Raw genomic sequence first — 27,004 nt, forward strand, 5'->3', positions numbered from 1 at the left:
TTGATCTGTTTGGGTGAATTTAAAGCAGAAAATGTCTCTATTTTATGACCATTATTAATTACATTATACATGTTACCGTTAGGCCCAGTTATAAAAAGCCATGACATTAACTTTCACTGCTATGCAGACGACATGCAATTGTATATTCAGCCAAGCCCGATGACAAACACAGATTAAAGAAAGCAGAGGTGCAAAGGCTGGCTTCAGGGCTATGCCACCTCCAGCCACCAGGGGAGGCAGCAGGTGATCTCTGGACCCAATCAGACTTGATGGTAAACACCTGAGGACAGCCCTTATAGGCAAAGCGACACAGAAACACATTGCTAGATCTTTGTCTCTTTCTGAGTCACAAGAAACAGTAAGTAATTTTGTTAGAGGGTTGAGAGTTCCTACACTCCCACTCATCCTTACACTTCTCAAGCCATTTATGTCTTTACAGTTGTATTAAAAAAAAATTAGTTCTAATTTTCCCTTTCTCTTTGGAAAGCCAGTTTTCCCCTGGTGTCCTTTGTTCTTTTCCCGCCAAAACCCAAGGGCTGGTTTCTATAATCACCTGTCTGTTTCCCACCCATTTTCAGGATTTTACTTAAGGCACTGTATCACCAGTTCTCTCCACTGCAGCCTTAGCGCAGTGGCAAAGAACTGACCTAGTAACACAGCAGCCCTGGTTCTTGCTCTTGGGTCCTGTTAAATTACATTTAATTAAAGTGACCCATTACAAGAGGACTGTTTAAAAGATGTGAAAGGCTGGATGTTGCATAAGTTTCTCCTTCTTAACAGTAATAACAGAATTTCTGGTTCTGGGTCCAAAAGTGGCAAGAAATAAATGATCAGATTTAATATTAAATCTCGCTGACTTTCCAGTTAAACCCGGTTCAGCCGCAAAAAAAACTTGGTGTCATAATTGACCCGGATTTATCATTTGATCAACACATAGGCAGTAATCACTAGGACAGCTTTTTTACATCTTCACAACATCACCAGGATAAGAAATGCCTCATCCCTGCAGGACACAGACACATTAGTACATGCCTTTATTACTTGCTGCAGCCAGGGTCCTCACTAAAACTATAAAATTTGAACATATCAGTCCAGTTATATCATCACTTCATTGGCTGCCTGTGAAATTCTGCATCGATTATAAAATTCTGTTATTAACGTATAAAGCCCTACATGGGCTCGCTCCTGAATTCCTTCAAGATACTATTTCCTAGTTTATGAGCCTCCACATTTACTCAGATCACAGAGTACTGGATTTTTAATAGTTCCCAGAATTCAGAAAACCTCAGCTGGGGGAAGAGCTTTTTCTTATAAAGCCCCCCAAATCTGGAATGATCTTCTAAAACCAACCCCAAGTTGATGATGTTTTTCCATACATTTTCAAATGCAAGGCAAGATGGAAATTGTCCTGTCACTGTTTGGTCTCTATTTTTAAAAAGAAAAAAAAAATTCCTGTGTTCTGCACCAACCATATAATGTGTATCTTTCTGTGCAACAATGGTGGAATTGGTGAACCTCTTACCATATTGGCTTCAGAGAGACACTGACACTCTGAGAAGCTCTTTTTATACCCAATCATGTTGTCAATTGACCTAATTAGTGTTAATTGGTCTTCCAGCTGTTCGTTATATGCTCAATTTCCTTTTTCCAGCCACTTATTGCTACTTGTCCCAACTTTTCTGGAATTTTTTGGTTTGTATAAAATAAAGTCTTAGGTGGGAGTTATTTTAATTAGTAAGCTGGGAATTTTAGGGGAATAACTGTAGTAAAGTGTAGGGTTATTTATGTCAGTATGATTTGTGTTTTTGTTATTAGATTCAGGGATTTTGCAGAAGGAGGCATATAGTATGTGGGGAAGCAAACCAGCCCCAGTGAAAACTTTGTAGGTTCACCTTTGAGTGGTTGAAGGTTATGGAGGTGTGTGAGAGCATGTGTGAGAGCCTAACTCTGTAAGGGAGAAGCAATGGGATTAATATAGGCTAACCTTGTCTTTTTCATTCCTTTGCTGTAGGTTACCTTGCCTGTTTTGTTTTGCTTAACATTTGTTGAAATAGTCTAGACGGGAGATTACGGTGTTAGCGGTGTTGCATGTTGAGTTAGGTATGGCCTAATCTTCCTTATGTTGAATAGTGAGAAGAGGCACAATCAAGCTACAGCAGTAATGTGATCTGTGAAGGTCAGCTGGTCATCAACCATGACACTCAGGTTTCTTACAACCTTGATGGGAGCCACTGATAGGGACTCTAGCTTGATGCTGATGTTGTGGAGAATAGCTTGCTTGACTGGGAGGGCCAGCAGTTCAGTTTTGGATAAATTCAATTGAAGGTGATGTTCCTTCATCCATGTAGATATGTCAGAGAGACAGTCAGAGATTCGAGTTGCCACTGAAGTGTCACCTGGAGGAAAGGATAAATAGAGCTGTGTGTCATCTGCATAGCAGTGATAGGAGAAGCCGTGTAAATGTATGATTGGGCCTAGAGAGGTGGTGTACAAAGCAAAGAGGAGGGGAACCAGCACTGAGCCTTGGGGCACACCTGTGGTGAGGTGGTGTCATGCTGATGTTTGTCCAAGCCATGACACATGCTTAGCATGAGAGGCCTGCTCTGATAGGGACCATGGCCAAGAAACCAGACACTAAGGTCTCAGGAGTAATCAAAGCATTACCTCCCAGAGCCCAGAGAACTGAAAACCCTGCCCCAGCCACCTGTTGCCAGGTGACTGAACCAAAACCTGGGAAGGTAGGTCCCGTGCAATACGTCACCTCCCAGACAGTTTTGGCTGGAGCTCCAATGCAGCGGATAGCTTCCTTACAGATTCCAGGGCATCCCCTTTGGAATACTTTCAGGAAGATACCAAGCTTCTACTACATTGGAACTCCAATGGATTGTGAACTGATGGTGGACAACAGGTAAATATCTGAAATCAGAGCACTCAACAAAATTGTCAGGCTTCTACCACCAGCACCAGCACCAGCCCCAGCCCTCCCCCACTCATTAAAATGACCCTCAGGTTCCATACATTACGTCATCTCCCTGTCTTGAATGGAGCTTTGATGCTGCTGATTGCTCCTTAGTCTAGTGTTTGTAGTTTTTGAGGTCTGGTGGTCTGGGAGATGAATATATTATTTTGAGCACTGTGGTCCAACTGGACGTGGATATGCACATTACTTCCCAGCATCCATGTGTTTTATTTCATACACTGTCCTCAAGATTCCTTGTACTGTTAATCACCTATCTGCATTTGGGCTCTTTAAAGACAGCTTTGATTTGATCTGTCTGTTCTAAATCAAGGGAACAGTGACAGGGTTGTGTGTAGTGTGTTAGTGTTGGTAGGTGGATTGGCGACTCAAAAGTGTCCGTAGGTGTGTGTGAGTGAATGTGTGTGTGTCTGTGTTGCCCTGTGAAGGACTGGTGCCCCCTCCAGGGTGTATTCCCGCCTTGCGCCCAATGATTCCAGGTAGGCCCTGGACCCACCGCGACCCTGAATTGGATAAGTGGTTACAGATAATGAATGAATGAATGAATGAATGAATGTTTGGTCGTGTTTTATTTTTGAACAGTGCTATATGCTACAGACCTCCTAGGGACCAGCTCCCTCCTCTCATAATGCCTCAAACAAAGTTCCAGAGCTCCCATAACCAACTCTCTCCTCTGTGGACTCTCCTCTCACTGCCCCATGCACTCTGTTGCATTGTCATAAAACGCCCACTAGGCGGCGGCATAGCTACTGGACATATGAACCTTTCTCCATGTTTAAGACTCCGTTTGCTGGAATATTTTGAATACAAGGAAGTTTAAGTTTTCAGTTTAAGTCCCACTAGAACACAATAAATTATTTTCTTGAATTATTTAACTATATTTCTGTTGTTCATTTCTGTGTTTAACAGATGTAAATTCTACAATCATATTCAATAATGGTCTTTTTCAAATGTCAAATTAAATATTTTTGAACATTATTTTGTATGCACGTAGACAAGACATACATTCTCAGATGAAATGCAGGCTTCAATGTAAAAAATACAGATGCTAATTTGGTGGGAGTCATAAGGCGGTGGGGTGTTTCTTTTGATGTGGAAAGTTTCTTTGTAGTTTTTCTGACGCTATGCTTTCTGTCCGTTTTCCAACGAAGCGAAGCAATTTGAGCTAAACGCTTCGGATTTCCACAAGACGTTTTTGCGTTGCTTTGCTGCGTTACACGGTTGCCTGGATACGTTCAGCTCCTTGAAAATTGATTGGCTGCGCGGCTCCCTCACTGTTAACACGCATTCACAACGATTTATTTTTTCATACGGCGCGTTTCAAACCGCGTTCTGTCGAACTATGCAGTATTTCAAAGTAGCACACAATCGTTAGTGTTACATTTAGTAGTGTAGAACTCCGAGCGTGGACTACTGAGGGATTTACGACAGACCCTCTTCTCGTCTCCAGTCCTGAGTGAACTATATTTTAGTTGTAGCTTCACCACTGGTTCAGCTTAACAAATCAATCTAAAGAAAGCTTTTCCGTTCAGCTTACGTTGCGGATAAAGTCGTAGAAGAATGGACCGCGTCACTCCGGTCAATTTTGTCCAGCACAAACCGAAGATGGCAACAGACTACACGCCTTACATGGAAATGAAGGTGACTGTAACGAATTTGTGTTTTGATGCTTATGTATTTTTAATATGGAAAGCTGAAATGTCCAGATCTCTCTCTTTTGAAATAAGAGTCTGACGTATCGCGTGTAAACGATGTTAAAATTCCAGAATGTGTCTTCACTCTGTCCAAATATGGAGAAAGTTTAGCTCCATGCTGCAGTACTCCTTATTTCTTCAGCATCAATGGACCCTGAAGAGAAGGAGTACTGCAGCATGGACTGAAAGGGAACTAGTTAGGGCAACCAATCAGAACCCAAATGATTTACATATGAGATCTTAAAGTGCCCCTCTGGTAATCGATTAAACCCTTAAGACTTTTCTGCTTTCAGAATAAGGTATTTAGATGGTATTTCCAGTAAAAAAGTCTCACTTGAACTCTACATTGTCGCCTTCTTTCATTCCTGCAGCCCAGAAGTGCTGCCCTGCAAGTTGACTGGAGTGGTTCATAAGGTTTGTGATCTAAAAAACCCTGGCTGTCTGAATTTGTGTGTTATGTTCATATCTCATGTCTTTTCTCCCTAGTCAAATGTGGACGACACAAATCTTCTCAATAAAAACACTACAAAACCAAAGCAGAGTAAAGGTAAACTACAGCACAAAAGCTATTCTTTTAAAATGAAAGATCAGTTACATGCTCACGTTTTTAAATACTTCCTCTGTGTCTTATGCCTGGCTTTCAGAGGAAGGCCAAAGGCCATGGCCTGAGTTTACAGCTGGGGGGAGAGTATGAGCAGAAAAAACAAAAACTTAAAGAACTTCGCCTGGATTACAGACACTATGTGGCAAAGGTGAGAGCTTACATATCCAGAGGAATCTCGTGGTTGGTGGTAATCTAGTAGTTTATATTGGGTTTATCTTCTAGAAAAAAGAGCTGGGAGCTGGGGATCCATACACTCAACCACAAATATGGCCTCCTCCCCTCAGAGAGAGAAGATCTACAAAGGTGAATTTGTATTTGTAATTTATCATCTCATAATGAGGTCTGCTTTTCTGATGAGGGATCTGTGATAGTAGAGGAAAGAACTATCTGAAATTACACTATGATATTCAGTGTACGTCTGAGATACCCTATAGGAGGTTGTCTGGGGCGGCACTTCGGGGAGGGGGGGGGGGCATTTCAGTTAATTATAACAAATAATTGCACATTATTATGCACATTTTCTGCCCTGTTGGCCAGTCCCATGTCTATCACCTGAACTGGGATTTGCTCACTCTTGTTGACAGTTGGGAGATAAGGTGTCCAGTAGCAACTGTTTGAGTTGACATGGCCTTTGTTTCTGGACTGTATAACATTGTAATTCACTGCTGGTTTAGTGACCTTGGTTGATAACTCATAGATATTTAATGACTATATTTAGGCTTCATATATTATTGAATGGTATGGTGCACATGTATTAGTCTTTTGATCCTGTTTACCCAAAATGGCATTCAGAAGAGAAGAATCACTACAAAAAATATCAATAATATCCCTCATTCTGACAAAGCTTGTGTATTTAATTGTCTTATTAGAGCACTAACTTTTTAAAGTTTCAGTCATGTACAGTAACCTCTATGGCTCTCTTCAACTCCAGCCTCCAGGTAGAGACCCTTTTGGCTCTGCAACTCCCAGCCACACACTGCATTCTCCAGACCCACGAGGACAACGGAACAGCCCTAGCCTAGAGAGGCTGCTCTTCTCCAAGAGGGATGTTGGCACAGTAACAGATCCAGCAGTTAGAAGTGTCCCGAGACCACCTCAGAGGCGCTGGGAGGAGACACTGGAAAGAAAGCTCAAACATTACACATCTGAGGAGGAGCTGAACTCAGAGGAAGAGCAAGAGGAGCTTGAGCTTCTCCAGAAAAAGAGAGTCAGAAACCGCCAGGTACCTGGACACGCTACCAGGAGGGAGAGGAGGATTCAGCACTCTGTTAACAGGTGCATCTCAATACTCTTGAGTTCTGTTGCTCTTAGCCATATTAGAAATAGTCAGTTTTTCTCTTTGTTTAATAGGTAAATCCATAAAATATTCACAATTTTTATTAGTAAGAGGGACACAAGCAAGGATTTGTTGAATATATATAATATATATATATATATATATATATATATATATATATATATATATATATATATATATATATATATATATATATATATATATATAAGAGAGAGAGAGAGAGAGAGAGAGAGAAGCATGGTGAAGCAATAATGAGATTTGGTTGGTGGCTCTTTTTTTTAAATTGTTACGGAGTATCAGTTTTGTGAAGGTTAATATCACAACAAGAGTTTAAAGTAATGTAGGCAGACACTTTTCGTAGTGTCTATTTATATTTGTAGTTTGTGTCCATCAGATTCCATTTATCATCCCTTCAACATCTCTGCACTTAAACTGATTGCTTTCTAACTCAGAGTCGCCCAGGAGAGGAGAGAAGCAGAGGTATCTTTGGTTAATGAAGAGGAGAACAGACAGACCCCACTGGCAACCATTAAAACCAAGTACTGATCTCTGGCAATTAAAATAATTGGATTTGAGGTGCTTGGGTTTTAAATGAGAAAGAGACAAGTGTGCGTTAAACAGCTGAGGGGGTAGTTTTTCTGACCCTGCACAGGGTTGATCTGTACAGGTAAATTTTCTTTTATTGATTGGGAGCTTTCTTGGGTGGGAGAAGTGATGGGAACGGGACAACGGGACAGGACAGAGCTGCTAGCAAGAAGAACATGGTGGACTTTGCCACAGGACTTATGATTGGTAAGGCTAATGGCTTTAAAACCTCTATTGTCTAAATAATATTTCAGTATGCCAAGGAGAAACGTCGACTGAATGAGCTGAAATGGGAGAAAATAAATTACTCCAAGGCTTTTCAAGACATTTAAAAGGCTCCAGTGCCCCTCTGTGATCACACACACACACATTTCCAAATAAACGAATGTAGTCACAGTCTGTTTTGCTGTGTCTCAGCTGGAAAAGGAAGCACAAGAACATTTAGGCTCAGTCTCACATCCCAGTCCTTATTTGTGTGTACCCACAAATCTGCAAAGTTCTAGTGTCCCAATTTTCATTCAAAGAAGTGCTTGAGTTCCCTCAGTGAACCCAGCACCAACACAGATGCCACTCCTGTCCCACACTTCTCCATTCAAAATAATAAAGCAGCGAATACCGCATTGAGCAACAATTTTCTGTTCTCTGCATCTACCACTTACACTTTATATAAGAGGGAGTTTCTTAATGCGCTACTCATTAAAGCTAAACTTATTTGGAATAATCTTTTAGTGTAGTCTGTCCTTTTCACAGAGACACTCAAACTCTCAATGTTAAGAGGTTACAGCTGAAACTGATATTGCACTAATCTTTAAGGGCTGAATAATCAAATTATGGCAATATACCATTAAAAATAGTGAATTTTCTTCCTGTAAAACACCATGATGTGTCACAAGAACCACACATGACTGATAATAAGCTCAGAATTTGAACACAGGCTGTAGCAACCATTTAATGAGAAAACAGGCTTAGCTCATGGTCAGTACACAGAGTCGACTCCTCGCCACATGGTCAGGAACACAACTATGGGGCTGAGCCTGCTGGCTTGATTTTGATAAGTGTGGGATAATGAATAAAACATGCTAGAGGTATTTCAGGGCATTGTTTGGAGGGTGGAAAGTGGGAAACGTAAAATAGTTTAGGCATAAAGCGATAAAAGTAAGATATAAGAGTTTCCCAAAATGGAGTGAAATGAAGCAGTAAATAAACCATTCAAATAAATAATTTCTGAAAACACCCAACTTTTCACCATCCAATCAAATCTAGATGTATAATCATATCCCGCCCGCATCAGCAGTCCCGCTTCACTCAGATATACTCCACGTTAAAGAAAGATATGTTGCAAAGTGCACTTCAGCTTGTGGCTCCAGGCCCGTGCCAGGGTCTGTCTTTTCTCTACAGTACGATTAAGATTGTCTTAACCGTCAGCAAATATATCACAATGTGGGTGTTATTACAAGTGGAAATACTATGGATTTATTCATATTTAAGAAAAATGCAAAATACCTTGTTTTACATAATTATGCAAATCATTTTCACTGAAAAGATAATGGGTCAAAATGAACTCTCAAAATCTGATATATTTGCCCACTGCAAACCTTTTCCCTAAAGAGCTTTGGTTAGGACTGGCTTTATGCACAACTCTCAGCCTGTGGAGGATCCTTCATCCAGAGGTCCTTGAGATTCCAGTGAGACCAGCATCTTCAAATACCTGTTAGATGCTCAGCAAAGGCTATTTAAAATAGCATTCATTTGGCAGAGAGAAACTTTCCTTAACAAGCCTTTATCCGACCATATTCATCTGTGCTCTGAATCACTGTCTGTGTACGGTCCGATGGTCGTGAAACATCACATCTTTGCAGGCATTTTGCAAGACCATGCAATAAAAACCACAAGAAGGATGTATTTCATTTACGAAATACAAAATATTCTCTTCCGCAGCCCACATGCCAAGCTGCTCGTCTCCTGCTTCAGGAGATTGGTCTTGGACTTTCCTTTGAAACCTGACACACACACACACACACACACACACAGGTTGTGCAGAGTAGCAGACGATCCAGAAACTCTTACAAACACCTTCCATTACACAATGCAAGAGGGTGGATCATATGTCGGCTCTGAACCTTCAGAAATTCTGAACTTTCCTGAAGTGGAATTTCAGTATAGAGTTAGGATGTAAACAATGTCACTTGAGGATACGAAAAGAGGTTCTGAATTTTTCATTGTGGTAGTGATAGGAACCCACCATCTGAGGACTTAATACTTCTGAATTGTTAATGAAGAGCCTCAGATTTTTGAGGCGTTTGTGTTTTCATGATGACACCTAGTTTCCACCATGACTGCAGTCTCTGCAACTGGCCATTTCTCATCACAGAAGTCAGAGTGACTTTATCTGAGAATCTGAAGATGTTTCTGGTCATGTGTATCCACAGGTGTTGTCATACACAGTATAAACATATGGGCATTTTTAACACACAGACACCAAGGACACTAAATAGGCTGAAAATAAATGCTGACCAGCCTTCCACAGGGCGGTTCTCTGCTCATTGTTAGAGTTGAAGGCCTTTGCGAAGCTATGGGACTCCAGCAGACAGTCCAGCAGTTTGAAAAGCTGCTCAGAGGTCAGGTAGCGGTACATTCCCTGGTCCTGCGTCTCCACATGCACATCGGCATCCGGAACATCTCTCTGCATTCAAGACACACACACATTTTATAAATATATACATATATATATTAGGAATGGTCCCTTCTTTGCACTTGATCTAATCTCTGTGTTTTCATACGGCAAGCAGAAGTGTATTTGGCAGCCTATTGTTAACATTTCATTCTTAGTTTTCATGCCTAGTTTTACACTCTGGACCAATAGAGAGTGTTGCCGTATTTTATTTTTGTAAAGAGCGTTTAAAATTCACTTGTGGTGAAATTTGATGTAAATGGTCTTGATGATAATTTGGGTCTTGATCATTTTTAAACCTGGAGTTAAATTAAAGTTTAATAAATATTTATTGTTTAGTGGATTTGGGTCCATTTCATTATATTTGGGATGAAGGGAAAAGTGTAAACTGGATGTTCTGCAGTTCTGTGGCTGGGAAGAAGACAATGTTGCCGATGGTCTGGATGAGCTCCAGCTGCACCACACACTTTATGAGTAATGCTGTAAAGAGCCGCTGCTCCCGGGCTTCTGCAGAAGACACACACACACACAAAAAACACTCTTAGTAAAACCCTCACTATGACTCAGCTGGTCACTTCAGAGCCATGTGACAGTAAACTGATGAGGAATCCAAAGAAGGAGGCATTGTCTACAATGATGTTTCTTCATGTTATGAAGTAATTATGCTGACATCCAGGGGCTTGGATGTATCAGAAATCCTCTACTACATCTTTTCTAAACATGGCTACCTCCATGCTGTGGAGCATAAAGACTTTATCCGATGTGAAACATTTCAAAAAATATTTTCTCTAAAAATACTAGGTTTTACTGGTGAAAGTGGCTCGTTTAAATTGATCAAATAATTACAAAAACATCTTAAGCACGATTTCAAAAGACTGGGAAAAAATGAACTACGAATGTGGCTCCAGTTTTAAGCTGTTAATGAGTCAGGGTCACAATAGCAAAATAACAAAAAGCACACTGCATTAATGCCATGTTTACAGACTTTACAGTGAGTATGTGATTTCTGAATGAAAATCTAGGGTCTGAACTGTAGGGGCGCAGAGCACATTAAATACTGCTGTGGGGTGCTATGACCAGGAGAACAATTTGGAATAATTTAGATTTAAATCAGACAAACTGTAATATCTTATGAACAAATTGTTGTGTATAAGTTAATCACTGATAAATAACAGTAATAATAATAATAATTAGGTCGGGGCAATTTATTGAAAATGAATCGAAATTGACATTCAGAACTTCTAATCGACATAATCTTGTCTCTATACTTTATATCAATAATTTTTAACTGTTTTTTAAAATTATTATTCAGTGTATGTTCATGTACTGTCCCTTCAGAACCAAGCGACCAAGACGTAGTGAATCTGCCCCTATGTGCCACATGGAAGCAACCTAAATGCCGAAGCTGACAATTGAGCAGCGTCTGTGTTTTGGGCGTGCTGTGTTTTGACTAAAACAAAGTCAAAAAGTAAAATGTAATGAATATTATTGGAGCACTTTTACAGCACATGCCTCGTCACTAAACGATAAGGGTCAAAAATACAAATACAATATAATTGTTCATTAATCTTAATCATGGTAAAATGTACCAGTAATTGTGATCTTGATATGCACTAATATCGTCCAGCACTAATAATATATATCCATCCATTATCTGTAACCGCTTATCCAATTCAGGGTCATAGTGGGTCCAGAGCCTACTTGGAATCATTGGGCGCAAGGCAGGAATACGCCCTGGAGGGGGCGCCAGTCCTTCACAGGGCAACACACACACATTCACTCACACCTACGGACACTTTTGAGTCGCCAATCCACCTGCAACGTGTGTTTTTGGACTGTGGGAGGAAACCGGAGCACCCGGAGGAAACCCACGCGGACACGGGGAGAACACACCACACTCCTCACAGACAGTCACCCGGAGCGGGAATCGAACCCACAACCTCCAGGTCCTTGGAGCTGTGTGACTGCGACACTACCTGCTGCGCCACCGTGCCGCAATGTTTATCTTTATTTTATTTTTATTTTTTTTCCACCATTAATGCAGTTCCCTGTCTTTTAGGGATGCAGAAGACCCAGAACAATTTGAAGAGTGCTATTTGAAGGGCTCAAGGTATCTTATAGCCATATTTTATTTGTTCTGTTATGATTTGGGGTGTCACGGTGGAGCAGCAGGTAGTGTCTCTGTCACAGCTCCAGGGTCCTGGAGCTTGTGGGTTCGAGTCCTGCTCCAAGTGACTGTCTGTGAGGAGTGTGGTGTGTTCTCCCTGTGTCTGCATGGGTTTCCTCCAGGTGACTGTCTGTGAGGAGTGTGGTGTGTTCTCCCTGTGTCTGCATGGGTTTCCTCCAGGTGACTGTCTGTGAGGTGTGTGGTGTGTTCTCCCTGTGTCTGCATGGGTTTCCTCCGGGTGACTGTCTGTGAGGAGTGTGGTGTGTTCTCCCTGTGTCTGCATGGGTTTCCTCCAGGTGACTGTCTGTGAGCAATGTGGTGTGTTCTCCCTGTGTCTGTGTGGGTTTCCTCCGGGTGACTGTCTGTGAGCAATGTGGTGTGTTCTCCCTGTGTCTGTGTGGGTTTCCTCCGGGTGACTGTCTGTGAGGAGTGTGGCGTGTTCTCCCTGTGTCTGCATGGGTTTCCTCCGGGTGCTCCGGTTTCCTCCCACAGTCCAAAAACATACATTGGTAGGTGGATTGGAGGCTCAGAAGTGTGGTGTAGGTAGGTGTGAGTGTGTGACTGAATGTGTGTGCTGCCCTGTGAGGGTCTGGCACCCCCTCCGGGGTATATTCCTACCTTGTGCCCAATGATTCCAGGTGGGCTCTAGACCCACCGTGACCCTGAACTGGATAAGCTGTATAATGAATGAATGTTATGATTTGTTTTTCCAAGCCATTCTTTGAGAAAATGATCCTTGTTTGTGCGCTGTGCTTGGAATAAAGGTGATCTGCCCCATTGTTTTAATTTCTTTTATTTTTTAATTCTATTCCCAGAAATGTCTATCCTGCCATGGTAATCAATTGGTTAATCTGACTTTTTATTTTCTTTGATCAGTGTGCACTGATCACATCCCAGAAGAGGTTGAAAACACTAGGAAGAGGACAAGAACACTGGTCTAAACAGGAGGTGATGGCTGTGATGAAACCTCTCAAGCCTCACATAACGAAAGGAAAACTGGCCACAATGGCAGAATGTCAGCGGTGCAAGGATGCTGAGGATCCTGTGTTGAAGGACCGAAGTGCACAAAATATAAGAGACTTTGTTAGAAATAGAGGGATCACATTTTAAAAGGAAAATTCAATTTAATGAAGAATTGCTTCAAGGACATGGGCTTGATTTTTGTTGACTTAGTTCTTTAACAATCTGAGAAAAGTGTGATGTTACACCTGCAGCATGTTAATTAAAGATGTGTTTAATTATTTGTTTGTTGTTATAACTGGAGCTGCAGTTAACGCTAACACAAGCGAGATGCTCATGTCCAGAGTTTGTTGTTTACAGGGACCTGTTCTGCTTAATCACATGTGTCTTTGGAATGCACCTGTTATGTTTGTGTGTGATCAAGTACCAGTAAACCACCTCTGTCCTTATAATACAGTGAAATGCCCTTTTTTGTGTATTGTTAAATCAGTGTCCTGGTAAAGTAGGCATGACCTCACAAACCTCTTGCCATAGGCAGGAGATTTTCAGGATGTCCCCATATACAAGCATGTTGTCAGGTGGACATAGTAAGAGCTTACATTTGTGTAGAAACAAATTAAGGTGATATTTGTGTTCTGTAAAAAGAGAGAATTTTTTGGTGTTTCCAGCAGTGCTGTAGGGCAAAGGGAAAGGTGGGTGCCACTAAACCACATTTTAACTGGTTTGGCAAGGGATGTCCTCATAAGACTTAGACCTGTGTGTGTGTGTGCAGCCTATAATCTCAGTTCAAAGTTTAATCATTCTCCTGCTCCTTAGTAATATTTTTCAACAAAAATTGAGTAGTTTGAAAATGGCGAGTGAGAAGAATACATCACTGAATTCAGGAGTGTTTGAATTTTGAATTAAACGTTAAACAAAGGTGTACAAAGAAGTTTGAAAGCATTTAATACTTTCCTTAGCTCTTGAAAATGATTTTATGTCTTGTTTTTCAAAGAAAAACTGAAATACCTTATGAAAAACTAAAGAAATGGAGTGAGAGCTGTTTCCTGCTTCACTCAGATGTTCACAACTAAGCCATTTTCTATTCTTTGTCTCACAGCTAAATGGTAAACACTGATCCTGGGTCTGTGTGTGCTCAGTTTGGAGAGTATGGCTGTTGTGATTTCTTCAAACCACCAGATGTCACTGTTTTAAGCCTTTAACTCTTCTGGCCAATCAGGATGAAGCTTCAAAACAGCCTCCACCTGTCTGGGACTTGAGTGAATACTAATTGGAGTCAGCTGTGTTGTCTGGGTTCGGTTCAGTTCAGCAGATTTCCCAGCAGTCTTGTTGCTTTCTGAAAATAGGACTTAATTTTGTTGTTATTTTGGCTGTTGTCTTTAGATGAGGCTGAATTTGGGTTCTCTTGTGTAAATGCGTTTTAGAGATTTCTGTTTTATTCATCGCTTGATTGATTTACAATTTTGACACAATGAATGCTGTAAACAAGGGTTGTATGTAGATTGTAAAGTTCATTAGCTCTTTATGAATTGTTTTTAGTTTCATTGGAGATTTGTAGTTTTCTGTTATGATGAAATGTGCTGTTTTTGTTCAGTTTTATTCTGTGGAATCTGTTGGGTTCTGTTTGGAGACTTCCAGGTCTTTGTTGTTTGAAAGGGCTTTTATTTTACCCCAGGTCCATTCAGTAAGGGGCAATAACTGAATCCGTCTGAAGTTAAAAAAGAGACTTTCCATTCAATCCACTCACATCTGAGAGGGCTTGGTTCCAGTCTATGGCCAGTGGGATCCTCTTGAAGAGATTTTGAGCAAGGTCTGTGAGGTAGGTCAGAATCTTTTTTTGCTCTCTTGTGTGTTTGTCACCTCTCATATGAAGAGCCATGGTCCTGGTTTATGGAGGCCACCTGTTTGTTTGGGGCAGGATTAGGAGCTAGATGGTTGCAAGTCTTGGTTCAGGTCTGTGGAGCTAATGGGATTGTTATGGGCATGGATGTTTCTCTCGTATCTCTGTCCTGTCCTGTCCATATGTTCTAGGATCCAGTCCTGGGTTCCTGACTGACTGCATGCCGGATGCCGGAATCTGTGTCCATGGTTTGGCTTCAACCATCAGCTATAAAAGAGAGAGTTTAGTCACACCCGGGAGGAATGGTTCCTCACTCAATTGTTTATCTTTTTTGCTGTTGAAACTCGCTTCGTGTTTGAATTGTTAATTGTTGAATGTTTTTCTGAGTGTTGCCTGTCTGTCATTGTTTACATTTGTAACTAGTACCAGTTGTAGGGAGTGGCTGCCGTTTTGTTTTGGGAACTGGGGTTTGTCTCTGTTTATACACAGCAAGGGAGTAAGGTTAGCACATTGTCTTTCACAGGTTAGTTAGTGTACCTAAAAGTAGTTAGTGTGGGGTTTGTTTGTTGTTTTGGCCTGGGTCACTCCTGAAGTCACTTTCTGGTCACTAAACTGTATCAATCACATCAATACATTTCACAAAACTGTCCTAAGTTGTAGTTTTTTTTGCACTCATCACACTCCGTTATTTCATTTTTTTGTGTTGCGGTCTGCCCTAGACCAGGTCGTAACAGGATCTTTCTAGAATATTGAATTCTATTCCAGGAGACCCTGTTTCTCTGTTGTAAAAGAGGGCCAGTTTGGTCCCATTCCCACACACACACACAAAATCCAATGTTATTGGATTCTGAAGGGCTTTGTTCTGGTCTATGGCAACACTGGTATCTGTCTCAAAGATTGATTCCAACCTGTTGAACCAGCTAAACCCAGTTTTGGAGTTCAGATGCTCTCTGGTGTAAAAAAAAAAAAAAAAAAAAGCCCAATTCCACCTCAAACCCTGTCCCATTTTTTTTCTCTCTCTCTCACACAGGTTTACAGTGTTTATCAGGACACCCTGTAACCATGGTTTTTGAGGACACACCTTTCCTGACATCCTTTTTGTGAAAGTGTATATTTTGTGGTTCTGTTGTATTCATATTATTTAATATGATATTTATACTATTTGTTTTAAGAAAACGAACAGCCTTTTAAATTGTCAAATGGTGTAACCACAAAAAATGACAAATATCTAATATTTCACACCTAGAGTTCATGCAATTGCTTGTAAAATTAGCCATTTATTTTATAATATCCCATAAGAATGTTTTATTATATTTTTTCTAAATTTAGATTTTATGGGATTTTGTGAGACCATGTGCCATTAACATCTTCTTTTACGTGTATTCTTTGACCATGGTAAAAATGGTTTAAACACCCATTATTCCAGTGTAGTAGAGTATTAAATCATAATCCATATTAACTTTTTTGTACAATATTAGTATTTTAGACAAGATACTGGTTACACCAACTGACCACAAACCTTCTACAGCAAAAGAACAAGAATAACTTGTGTTCGATTCTGATTTCAGTTCAGTTCTCATACAATTTCAGTTCGTAAAATGACAGCCATTGTTTTCAAAGAGAGTGAGTGAATGAAGGAGAGAGAGATTGTTAGTGAGAGAGTATCAGACATTGTTTTTTCATTTCTTTCATCACTAAACTGTTTTGATTAAACTTTTAAAAACTGACAACCATCAGTGTGAGTTCCTGTCATCTGATGAGATGTGAACCAATTGTTTCACATTAACATAATAATATAGAGGAAACAGCGTGTCAGAAACTTAAATCTTGAATTATTAAAGGGGTTGAGGATGCCTGTGGTACCTCTACATTTGGCTGCACATAGTCATGATCATGAGGGTTAACTATGGGTTACTGGACAATATGCTGGTCATCTTCGGAAGTGTTAATCAATAGAGGAGTAAGGTTTAAAACATCAGTACCATTTTATTCTCTATATACTGTCTTTGATACTGCTTCCAACTTTCCCTCATCTTTTGTTGTATGTGCACCTTTCCCAATATATATGTACAAAGTACATAATTATTTCCTGAAATAATTATGTATATATTATGTATATATATTGGGTTATGGAGAAACTACTTGGTTTAATGGCACATACATTGGTTTTAAACTGTTGGTTTGTATATATTGGTTTGTTGGTATATATATTGGACTCTCAGTACATACATTGGTTTGTGTGCATGTGTATATCGGTTTGTGGGCATGTATCGGTTTGTGGGCATGTATCGGTTTGTGGGCTTGTATCGGTTTGTGGGCATGCATATATCGGTTTGTGGGCATGCATATATCGGTTTGTGGGCATGCATATATCGGTTGGTGTGTATCGGTTTGTGGGTTTGTATCGGTTTGTGGGCATGTATCGGTTTGTGGGCTTGTATCAGTTTGTGGGCATGTATCGGTTGGTGTGTATCGGTTTGTGGGCATGCATATATCGGTTTGTGGGCATGTATCGGTTGGTGTGTATCGGTTTGTGGGCATGCATATATCGGTTTGTGGGCATGTATCGGTTGGTGTGTATCGGTTTGTGGGCATGTATCGGTTGGTGTGTATCGGTTTGTGGGCATGCATATATCGGTTTGTGGGCATATATCGGTTTGTGGGCGCATATACTGGTTTGTTTATATCGGTTTGTGGGCATATATATATTGGATTCTGCGCTGCATGGTAGAAATTTGCCGTTCAGTGCTGTTCAGCGAGTAGCCTGTTTTGATTGTGCTGCGCGGTTTTAATGAACCTCAGTTTGGACAAACTTCTGACATATTCCAAATAAAACCGAGTGGCCCGGTGACTGAGCTCCGCGATTATAAATACTAAATAAAGGTCATAATAAAGATAATAAAGCTCAGACTAGCCGATTGGATTATGGTCTACAACAATGTGTTTTCTACGACGCTGAACTTAGCTCGTAGATCGCAGATTCGCAGATCCAGATGTTCTTTTCGAGTTGCGCGCGATCCCTGAGCGTTCTGTTCAGCTGCGCGCGCGATCCCTGAGCGTTCTGTTCAGCTGCGCGCGCGATCCCTGAGCGTTCTGTTCAGCGGCACGCGCGATCCCTGAGCGTTCTGTTCAGCGGCACGCGCGATCCCTGAGCGTTCTGTTCAGCGGCACGCGCGATCCCTGAGCGTTCTGTTCAGAGGCACGCGCGATCCCTGAGCGTTCTGTTCAGAGGCACGCGCGATCCCTGAGCGTTCTGTTCAGAGGCACGCGCGATCCCTGAGCGTTCTGTTCAGCTGCGAGCGATCTCTGAGTGGTCTGTTCAGCCCCGTGCGCAATCTCTGAGTGTTCTGTTCAGCCCCGTGCGCAATCTCTGAGTGTTCTGTTCAGCACCGTGCGCAATCTCTGAGTGTTCTGTTCAGCTGCGCGCAATCTAAGTGTTCTGTTCAGCCACGGACGCGATCTCTGAGTGTTCTGTTCAACCGTGCGCGCGATCTCTGAGTGTTCTGTTCAGCCGCGCGCGCGATCTCAGTGTTCTGTTCAGCTGCGCGCGCGATCTCTGGGTGTTCTGTTCAGCTGCGCGCGCGATCTCTGAGTGTTCTGTTCAGCTGCGCGCGCGATCTCTGAGTGTTCTGTTCAGCTGCGAGCGATCTCTGAGTGTTCTGCTCAGCTGCGCGTGCGATCTCTGAGTGTTCTGCTCAGCTGCGCGTGCGATCTCTGAGTGTTCTGCTCAGCTGCGCGTGCGATCTCTGAGTTTTCTGTTCAGCCGCGCGCGCGATCTCTGAGTGTTCTGTTCAGCTGCGAGCGATCTCTGAGTTTTCTGTTCAGCTGCGCGCGATCTCTGAGTGTTCTGTTCAGCCGGGGGCGCGATCTCTGAGTGTTCTGCTCAGCTGCGCGTGCGATCTCTGAGTGTTCTGTTCAGCTGTGCGGGATCTCTGAGTGTTTTGTTCAGCCGCGGGCGCGATCTCTGAGTGTTCTGTTCCACTGCGAGCGATCTCTGTGTGTTCTGTTCAGCTGCGTGTGCGATGTCTGAGTGTTCTGTTCAGCTGCGTGCGATCTCTGAGTGTTCTGTTCAGCTGCGAGCGATCTCTGAGTGTTCTGCTCAGCTGCGCGTGCGATCTCTGAGTGTTCTGTTCAGCTGCGTGCGATCTCTGAGTGTTCTGTTCAACTGCGAGCGATCTCTGAGTGTTCTGTTCAGCTGCGTGCGATCTCTGAGTGTTCTGTTCAACTGCGAGCGATCTCTGAGTGTTCTGTTCAGCTGGGCGGGCGATCTCTGAGCGTTCTGTTCAGCGGCACGCGCGATCTCTGAGCGTTCTGTTCAGCGGCATGCGCTATCTGAGTGTTCTGTTCAGCTGCGAGCGAGATCTCTGAGTGTTCTGTTCAGCTGCGAGCGAGATCTCTGAGTGTTCTGTTCAGCTGCGAGCGAGATCTCTGAGTGTTCTGTTCAGCTGCGTGCGATCTCTGAGTGTTCTGCTCAGCTGCGCGCGAGATCTCTGAGTGTTCTTTTCAGCTGCACGCGCGATCTCTGAGTGTTCTGTTCAGCGGCATGCGCTATCTGAGTGTTCTGTTCAGCTGCGTGCGATCTCTGAGTGTTCTGCTCAGCTGCGCGCGAGATCTCTGAGTGTTCTTTTCAGCTGCGAGCGATGTCTGAGTGTTCTGTTCAGCTGCGAGCGAGATCTCTGAGTGTTCTGTTCAGCTGCGAGCGAGATCTCTGAGTGTTCTGTTCAGCTGCGTGCGATCTCTGAGTGTTCTGTTCAGCTGCGCGCGCGATCTCTGGGTGTTCTGTTCAGCTGCGAGCGATGTCTGAGTGTTTTGTTCAGCTGCGTGCGATCTCTGAGTGTTCTGTTCAGCTGCGCACGCGATCTCTGAGTGTTCTGTTCAGCCGGGGGCGCGATCTCTGAGTGTTTTGTTCAGCCGGGGGCGCGATCTCTGAGTGTTTTGTTCAGCCGCTGGCGCGATCTCTGAGTGTTCTGCTCAGCTGCGCGTGCGATCTCTGAGTGTTCTGTTCAGCTGCGAGCGATCTCTGAGTGTTCTGTTCAGCTGCGCGGGCGATCTCTGAGTGTTCTGTTCAGCTGCGCGGGCGATCTCTGAGTGTTCTGTTCAGCTGCGCGGGCGATCTCTGAGTGTTCTGTTCAGCTGCGCGCGCGATCTCTGAGTGTTTTGTTCAGCTGCTGGCGCGATCTCTGAGTGTTCTGTTCAGCTGCGCGCGCGATCTCTGAGTGTTCTGTTCAGCTGCGAGCGATCTCTGGGTGTTCTGTTCAGCCGCGTGCGCGATCTCTGAGTGTTCTGTTCAGCTGCGAGCGATCTCTGAGTTTTCTGTTCAGCTGCGCGCGATCTCTGAGTGTTCTGTTCAGCCGGGGGCGCGATCTCTGAGTGTTCTGCTCAGCTGCGCGTGCGATCTCTGAGTGTTCTGTTCAGCTGTGCGGGATCTCTGAGTGTTTTGTTCAGCCGCGGGCGCGATCTCTGAGTGTTCTGTTCCACTGCGAGCGATCTCTGTGTGTTCTGTTCAGCTGCGTGTGCGATGTCTGAGTGTTCTGTTCAGCTGCGTGCGATCTCTGAGTGTTCTGTTCAGCTGCGAGCGATCTCTGAGTGTTCTGTTCAGCTGCGCGGGCGATCTCTGAGCGTTCTGTTCAGCGGCACGCGCGATCTCTGAGTGTTCTGTTCAGCGGCATGCGCTATCTGAGTGTTATGTTCAGCTGCGTGTGATCTCTGAGCGTTCTTTTCAGCTGCGCACGATCTCTGATAGTTCTTTTCAGCTGCACGCGCGATCTCTGAGTGTTCTGTTCAGCGGCATGCGCTATCTGAGTGTTCTGTTCAGCTGCGAGCGATCACTGAGTGCTCTGCTCAGCTGCGAGCGATGTCTGAGTGTTCTGTTCAGCTGCGAGCGAGATCTCTGAGTGTTCTGTTCAGCTGCGAGCGAGATCTCTGAGTGTTCTGTTCAGCTGCGTGCGATCTCTGAGTGTTCTGTTCAGCTGCGAGCGATCTCTGAGTGTTCTGCTCAGCTGCGCGTGCGATCTCTGAGTGTTCTGCTCAGCTGCGCGTGCGATCTCTGAGTGTTCTGCTCAGCTGCGCGTGCGATCTCTGAGTTTTCTGTTCAGCCGCGTGCGCGATCTCTGAGTGTTCTGTTCAGCTGCGAGCGATCTCTGAGTTTTCTGTTCAGCTGCGCGCGATCTCTGAGTGTTCTGTTCAGCCGGGGGCGCGATCTCTGAGTGTTCTGCTCAGCTGCGCGTGCGATCTCTGAGTGTTCTGTTCAGCTGTGCGGGATCTCTGAGTGTTTTGTTCAGCCGCGGGCGCGATCTCTGAGTGTTCTGTTCCACTGCGAGCGATCTCTGTGTGTTCTGTTCAGCTGCGTGTGCGATGTCTGAGTGTTCTGTTCAGCTGCGTGCGATCTCTGAGTGTTCTGTTCAGCTGCGAGCGATCTCTGAGTGTTCTGCTCAGCTGCGCGTGCGATCTCTGAGTGTTCTGTTCAGCTGCGTGCGATCTCTGAGTGTTCTGTTCAACTGCGAGCGATCTCTGAGTGTTCTGTTCAGCTGCGCGGGCGATCTCTGAGCGTTCTGTTCAGCGGCACGCGCGATCTCTGAGTGTTCTGTTCAGCGGCATGCGCTATCTGAGTGTTCTGTTCAGCTGCGTGCGATCTCTGAGTGTTCTGTTCAGCTGCGTGTGATCTCTGAGCGTTCTTTTCAGCTGCGCACGATCTCTGATAGTTCTTTTCAGCTGCACGCGCGATCTCTGAGTGTTCTGTTCAGCGGCATGCGCTATCTGAGTGTTCTGTTCAGCTGCGAGCGATCTCTGAGTGTTCTGTTCAGCTGCGAGCGAGATCTCTGAGTGTTCTGTTCAGCTGCGAGCGAGATCTCTGAGTGTTCTGTTCAGCTGCGAGCGAGATCTCTGAGTGTTCTGTTCAGCTGCGTGCGATCTCTGAGTGTTCTGTTCAGCTGCGTGCGATCTCTGAGTGTTCTGCTCAGCTGCGCGCGAGATCTCTGAGTGTTCTTTTCAGCTGCACGCGCGATCTCTGAGTGTTCTTTTCAGCGGCATGCGCTATCTGAGTGTTCTGTTCAGCTGCGTGCGATCTCTGAGTTTTCTGTTCAGCTGCGTGCGATGTCTGAGTGTTCTGTTCAGCTGCGAGCGAGATCTCTGAGTGTTCTGTTCAGCTGCGAGCGAGATCTCTGAGTGTTCTGTTCAGCTGCGTGCGATCTCTGAGTGTTCTGTTCAGCTGCGCGCGCGATCTCTGGGTGTTCTGTTCAGCTGCGCGCGCGATCTCTGGGTGTTCTGTTCAGCTGCGAGCGATGTCTGAGTGTTTTGTTCAGCTGCGTGCGATCTCTAAGTGTTCTGTTCAGCTGCGCACGCGATCTCTGAGTGTTCTGTTCAGCCGGGGGCGCGATCTCTGAGTGTTTTGTTCAGCCGGGGGCGCGATCTCTGAGTGTTTTGTTCAGCCGCTGGCGCGATCTCTGAGTGTTCTGCTCAGCTGCGCGTGCGATCTCTGAGTGTTCTGTTCAGCTGCGTGCGATCTCTGAGTGTTCTGTTCAACTGCGAGCGATCTCTGAGTGTTCTGTTCAGCTGCGCGGACGATCTCTGAGTGTTCTGTTCAGCTGCACGGGCGATCTCTGAGTGTTCTGTTCAGCTGCGCGCGCGATCTCTGAGTGTTTTGTTCAGCTGCTGGCGCGATCTCTGAGTATTCTGTTCAGCTGCGCGCGCGATCTCTGAGTGTTCTGTTCAGCCGCGTGCGCGATCTCTGAGTGTTCTGTTCAGCTGCGAGCGATCTCTGAGTTTTCTGTTCAGCTGCGCGCGATCTCTGAGTGTTCTGTTCAGCCGGGGGCGCGATCTCTGAGTGTTCTGCTCAGCTGCGCGTGCGATCTCTGAGTGTTCTGTTCAGCTGTGCGGGATCTCTGAGTGTTTTGTTCAGCCGCGGGCGCGATCTCTGAGTGTTCTGTTCCACTGCGAGCGATCTCTGTGTGTTCTGTTCAGCTGCGTGTGCGATGTCTGAGTGTTCTGTTCAGCTGCGTGCGATCTCTGAGTGTTCTGTTCAGCTGCGAGCGATCTCTGAGTGTTCTGTTCAGCGGCACGCGCGATCTCTGAGTGTTCTGTTCAGCGGCATGCGCTATCTGAGTGTTCTGTTCAGCTGCGTGCGATCTCTGAGTGTTCTGTTCAGCTACGTGTGATCTCTGAGCGTTCTTTTCAGCTGCGCACGATCTCTGATAGTTCTTTTCAGCTGCACGCGCGATCTCTGAGTGTTCTGTTCAGCGGCATGCGCTATCTGAGTGTTCTGTTCAGCTGCGAGCGATCTCTGAGTGTTCTGTTCAGCTGCGAGCGAGATCTCTGAGTGTTCTGTTCAGCTGCGAGCGAGATCTCTGAGTGTTCTGTTCAGCTGCGAGCGAGATCTCTGAGTGTTCTGTTCAGCTGCGTGCGATCTCTGAGTGTTCTGTTCAGCTGCGTGCGATCTCTGAGTGTTCTGCTCAGCTGCGCGCGAGATCTCTGAGTGTTCTTTTCAGCTGCACGCGCGATCTCTGAGTGTTCTTTTCAGCGGCATGCGCTATCTGAGTGTTCTGTTCAGCTGCGTGCGATCTCTGAGTTTTCTGTTCAGCTGCGTGCGATGTCTGAGTGTTCTGTTCAGCTGCGAGCGAGATCTGAGTGTTCTGTTCAGCTGCGAGCGAGATCTCTGAGTGTTCTGTTCAGCTGCGTGCGATCTCTGAGTGTTCTGTTCAGCTGCGCGCGCGATCTCTGGGTGTTCTGTTCAGCTGCGCGCGCGATCTCTGGGTGTTCTGTTCAGCTGCGAGCGATGTCTGAGTGTTTTGTTCAGCTGCGTGCGATCTCTAAGTGTTCTGTTCAGCTGCGCACGCGATCTCTGAGTGTTCTGTTCAGCCGGGGGCGCGATCTCTGAGTGTTTTGTTCAGCCGGGGGCGCGATCTCTGAGTGTTTTGTTCAGCCGCTGGCGCGATCTCTGAGTGTTCTGCTCAGCTGCGCGTGCGATCTCTGAGTGTTCTGTTCAGCTGCGTGCGATCTCTGAGTGTTCTGTTCAACTGCGAGCGATCTCTGAGTGTTCTGTTCAGCTGCGCGGGCGATCTCTGAGTGTTCTGTTCAGCTGCGCGCGCGATCTCTGAGTGTTTTGTTCAGCTGCTGGCGCGATCTCTGAGTATTCTGTTCAGCTGCGCGCGCGATCTCTGAGTGTTCTGTTCAGCCGCGTGCGCGATCTCTGAGTGTTCTGTTCAGCTGCGAGCGATCTCTGAGTTTTCTGTTCAGCTGCGCGCGATCTCTGAGTGTTCTGTTCAGCCGGGGGCGCGATCTCTGAGTGTTCTGCTCAGCTGCGCGTGCGATCTCTGAGTGTTCTGTTCAGCTGTGCGGGATCTCTGAGTGTTTTGTTCAGCCGCGGGCGCGATCTCTGAGTGTTCTGTTCCACTGCGAGCGATCTCTGTGTGTTCTGTTCAGCTGCGTGTGCGATGTCTGAGTGTTCTGTTCAGCTGCGTGCGATCTCTGAGTGTTCTGTTCAGCTGCGAGCGATCTCTGAGTGTTCTGCTCAGCTGCGCGTGCGATCTCTGAGTGTTCTGTTCAGCTGCGTGCGATCTCTGAGTGTTCTGTTCAACTGCGAGCGATCTCTGAGTGTTCTGTTCAGCTGCGCGGGCGATCTCTGAGTGTTCTGTTCAGCTGCGCGCGCGATCTCTGAGTGTTTTGTTCAGCTGCTGGCGCGATCTCTGAGTATTCTGTTCAGCTGCGCGCGCGATCTCTGAGTGTTCTGTTCAGCCGCGTGCGCGATCTCTGAGTGTTCTGTTCAGCTGCGAGCGATCTCTGAGTTTTCTGTTCAGCTGCGCGCGATCTCTGAGTGTTCTGTTCAGCCGGGGGCGCGATCTCTGAGTGTTCTGCTCAGCTGCGCGTGCGATCTCTGAGTGTTCTGTTCAGCTGTGCGGGATCTCTGAGTGTTTTGTTCAGCCGCGGGCGCGATCTCTGAGTGTTCTGTTCCACTGCGAGCGATCTCTGTGTGTTCTGTTCAGCTGCGTGTGCGATGTCTGAGTGTTCTGTTCAGCTGCGTGCGATCTCTGAGTGTTCTGTTCAGCTGCGAGCGATCTCTGAGTGTTCTGCTCAGCTGCGCGTGCGATCTCTGAGTGTTCTGTTCAGCTGCGTGCGATCTCTGAGTGTTCTGTTCAACTGCGAGCGATCTCTGAGTGTTCTGTTCAGCTGCGCGGGCGATCTCTGAGCGTTCTGTTCAGCGGCACGCGCGATCTCTGAGTGTTCTGTTCAGCGGCATGCGCTATCTGAGTGTTCTGTTCAGCTGCGTGCGATCTCTGAGTGTTCTGTTCAGCTGCGTGTGATCTCTGAGCGTTCTTTTCAGCTGCGCACGATCTCTGATAGTTCTTTTCAGCTGCACGCGCGATCTCTGAGTGTTCTGTTCAGCGGCATGCGCTATCTGAGTGTTCTGTTCAGCTGCGAGCGATGTCTGAGTGTTCTGCTCAGCTGCGAGCGATGTCTGAGTGTTCTGTTCAGCTGCGAGCGAGATCTCTGAGTGTTCTGTTCAGCTGCGAGCGAGATCTCTGAGTGTTCTGCTCAGCTGCGCGCGAGATCTCTGAGTGTTCTTTTCAGCTGCGAGCGATGTCTGAGTGTTCTGTTCAGCTGCGAGCGAGATCTCTGAGTGTTCTGTTCAGCTGCGTGCGATCTCTGAGTGTTCTGTTCAGCTGCGCGCGCGATCTCTGGGTGTTCTGTTCAGCTGCGCGCGCGATCTCTGGGTGTTCTGTTCAGCTGCGAGCGATGTCTGAGTGTTTTGTTCAGCTGCGTGCGATCTCTGAGTGTTCTGTTCAGCTGCGCACGCGATCTCTGAGTGTTCTGTTCAGCCGGGGGCGCGATCTCTGAGTGTTTTGTTCAGCCGGGGGCGCGATCTCTGAGTGTTTTGTTCAGCTGCGGATGTTCTCTGAGTGTTCTGTTCAGTTGCGCGCGATCTCTGAGTGTTCTATTCAGCTGCGGACGATCTCTGAGTGTTCTATTCAGCTGCGGACGATCTCTGAGTGTTCTATTCAGCTGCGGACGATCTCTGAGTGTTCTATTCAGCTGCGGACGATCTCTGAGTGTTCTCTTCAGCTGCGCGCGATCACTGAGTGTTCTGTTCAGCCACGGGCGCGATCACTGAGTGTTCTATTCAGCCGCGCGCACGATCTCTGAGTGTTCTGTTCTGCCGCGCGTGCGATCTCTGAGTGTTCTGTTCAGCTGCGCGCGATCTCTGAGTGTTCTATTCAGCTGCGGACGATCTCTGAGTGTTCTATTCAGCTGCGGACGATCTCTGAGTGTTCTCTTCAGCTGCGCGCGATCTGAGTGTTCTGTTCAGCCACGGGCGCGATCTCTGAGTGTTCTATTCAGCCGCGCGCACGATCTCTGAGTGTTCTGTTCTACAGCTCGCGCGATCTCTGAGTGTTCTGTTCAGCTGCGCGCGATCTCTGTGTGTTCTGTTCTACAGCTCGCGCGATCTCTGAGTGTTCTGTTCACCTGCGTGCGATCTCTGAGAGTTCTGTTCACCTGCGTGCGATCTCTGAGTGTTCTGTTCACCTGCGCGTGCGATCTCTGAGTGTTCTGTTCACCTGCGCGTGCGATCTCTGAGTGTTCTGTTCACCTGCGCGCGATCTCTGAGTGTTCTGTTCAGCTGCGCGCGCGATCTCTGAGTGTTCTGTTCACCTGCGTGCGATCTCTGAATGTTCTGTTCACCTGCGCATGCGATCTCTGAGTGTTCTGTTCACCTGCGTGCAATCTCTGAGAGTTCTGTTCACCTGCGTGCGATCTCTGAGTGTTCTGTTCACCTCCGTGCGATCTCTGAGTGTTCTGTTCACCTGCGTGCGATCTCTGAGTGTTCTGTTCAGCTGCGCGCGCGATCTCTGAGTTTTCTGTTCACCTGCGTGCGATCTCTGAATGTTCTGTTCACCTGCGCGTGCGATCTCTGAGTGTTCTGTTCACCTGCGTGCGATCTCTGAGTGTTCTGTTCACCTGCGTGCGATCTCTAAGAGTTCTGTTCACCTGCGTGCGATCTCTGAGTGTTCTGTTCACCTGCGCGTGCGATCTCTGAGTGTTCTGTTCACCTGCGCGCGATCTCTGAGTGTTTTATTCAGCTGCGCGCGATCTCTGAGTGTTCTGTTCAGCTGCGTGCGATCTCTGAGTGTTCTGCTCAGCTGCGCGCGAGATCTCTGAGTGTTCTTTTCAGCTGCACGCGCGATCTCTGAGTGTTCTTTTCAGCGGCATGCGCTATC

Source organism: Hoplias malabaricus, chromosome 15 (genome assembly GCF_029633855.1).
Source record: "Hoplias malabaricus isolate fHopMal1 chromosome 15, fHopMal1.hap1, whole genome shotgun sequence".
In the NCBI taxonomy this organism is placed as follows: Eukaryota; Metazoa; Chordata; class Actinopteri; order Characiformes; family Erythrinidae; genus Hoplias; species Hoplias malabaricus.